This window comes from Prunus avium, unplaced genomic scaffold (genome assembly GCF_965620075.1).
Source record: "Prunus avium unplaced genomic scaffold, drPruAviu1.hap1.1 HAP1_SCAFFOLD_44, whole genome shotgun sequence".
Classification (NCBI taxonomy): domain Eukaryota; kingdom Viridiplantae; phylum Streptophyta; class Magnoliopsida; order Rosales; family Rosaceae; genus Prunus; species Prunus avium.
Genome location: NW_028276902.1, coordinates 95,001 through 97,500, shown reverse-complemented (window position 1 = coordinate 97,500; position 2,500 = coordinate 95,001).

Here is a 2,500-nt window from a genome sequence, read left to right as displayed (position 1 = left end):
ACAACCGTGCACACCGAGGTTAAACTTTACCGGCTCCACTCCGACTCGCCGCTCGCCCACAATTTGTTTGCAACGAAACATTTGTTTTTAATTTTGTTGGTTTGAAATTGTTTTGAAAAGGTTCTTTAAATCTAGTGGGTTTGCAACTCATAAGAGCGTCACTTTCAACGTCCCCGGCATTGGATTGAGTTTCTAAAAACAACCGTGCACACCGAGGTTAAACTTTACCGGCTCCACTCCGACTCGCCGCTCGCCCACTAGTCCGAAGGCAACAAAACATTTGTTTTTCATTTTGATGAAAATTTCTGTTTTTAAATCTTGTTGGTTTGAAATTGTTTTGAAAAGGTTCTTTAAATCTTGCGGGTTTGCAACTCATAAGAGCGTCACTTTCAACGTCCCCGGCATTGGATTGAGTTTCTAAAAACAACCGTGCACACCGAGGTTAAACTTTACCGGCTCCACTCCGACTCGCCGCTCGCCCACAAATCCGAAGGCAACAAAACATTTGTTTTTAATTTTGATGAAATTTTTTGAAAACATTGGCTTGGCAAGCCCCAATCCGCGACTATCCACCCACCGCCACCCCACACGGGTGGTTGTTGTTGCGAAATGAGGTTGTGGTCGACATGCCCGTGCATTTGAGAAGGAGTTCCTAGCACTCCATGCTCTCCCATGCCAAAAAATAGCCTAGACAACCCCATTTCGCAACTTTCCACGCCTTTTTTTTCCTCCCTCACCCATGGCGGCGGCGTGGTGGCGGCGGCCGGATTCCGGCCACCACCGCCATGGGTGGCAGCCCCCCGACCCCGACACCAAACCCATAATACCGAGGCAACATATCGAGGCAACATGACATGGGTGTGGCGTGGGGGAAGGGGGCTGCAGCTAGGAAGGCATGGGCTGCCATGCATATGCAGGCAACACACACCCCCCTATATAGCATTTTATGCATTTAGCCCTTTGACAGGAAGAGACATCACCTATGCGCGAGGAGTCATAATGGGCTCTAAATAATTCAATACAAGGTATTTGGACGTGATTTTTTGCAGGGATACTAAGAAACATGCAATCTATGATGGGAAAAAGTTTCATAAATTTTTGAAGTCGGGAAGTATTTTTTATTAGTTTTAGAAGTCGTAAAATTGAAAAAATCATTAAAACAAATCCGGGAGGAATTTTTTAGTTTTGTAAGTTGGAGAAGGTCCTAAAAATCATAGACTACTTATGGGGAGCTTATTGTGCGAGGAAATTTCAATAAAAACGGGGTTTGACAAGATTTGAAAAATTCTGTCGACATTTGAAAAAACCTGGAACCATGCTGCCGGCATGCTGCGCACATGCTGCGCGCATGCTGCGCGCAGACTGCGCGCATGCCATGGCAGGACAAGTTTTGCTAGCCTCACTGTCTACAGATGCGCAAGCTGCGCGCACGCTGCGCACAGGCTGCGCGCATGCTGCGCACAGACTGCGCGCACGCTGCGCGCATGCCATGGCAGGACAAGTTTCGCTAGCCTCACTGTCGACAGATGCGCAAGCTGCGCGCAAGCTCCGCGCACGCTGCGCACAGCCTGTGCGCATGTTGTGCGCATGCTGCGCGCAGGCTGCGCGCAGGCGCCGCGCATGCCATGGCAGGACAAGTTTCGCTAGCCTCACTGTCGACAGATGCGCAAGCTGCGTGCACGCTGCGCACAGGCTGCGCACAGCGCATGCCATGGCAGGACAAGTTCGCTAGCCTCACTGTCGACAGATGCGCAAGCTGCGCGCACAGGCTGCGCGCACGCCATGGCAGGACAAGTTTCGCTAGCCTCACTGTCGACAGAATCAGCACGCTGCGCGCAAGCTGCGCGCACGCTGCCGGCATGGTGCGCGCACGCTGCCGGCATGGTGCGCGCACGCTGCCGGCATGGTGCGCGCACGCTGCCGGCATGCTGTGCGCACGCTGCGCGCGCGCATGGCAGGACAAGTTTCGAAAATTTCTGTCGACAGTCTCAGCAGCGCGCACGCTGCCGACATGCTGTGCGCACGCTGCGCACAGGCTGCCGGCATGCTGCGCGCAGCCCATGGCAGGACAAGGTCCAAAAAATTCTGTCGACATTTTTACGCCGTGGTAGGCTTCCGCTTCGCGTCACTTTGTCGACATTCAAGCCTACCATTTGTATTGAATTTTTCAAACCTTGTCAAACCCCATTATTCAAATGTCGAAAAATTTTGTCGACATTTTTACGCCATGATAGGCTTCCGCTTCGCGTCACTTTGTCGGAATGCATCGCATGGCGAGGCAAGGCCACGGCATGCCAAGGCGAAGGCAACGCATGGCTTGAATGGCTTGGTCAAGGCCACATCATGGGCACGGCATGCCAAGGCAAGGCGAGGCAAGCCATCCTTAGCCTCGCCTACACTCACTTTCTCGGAATGCATTGGATGATGAGCAATTCCAAGGTAAGGCAACGCATGGCTTGAATGGCTTGGTGTAGGCCACAACTTGGGCATGGCATGCCAA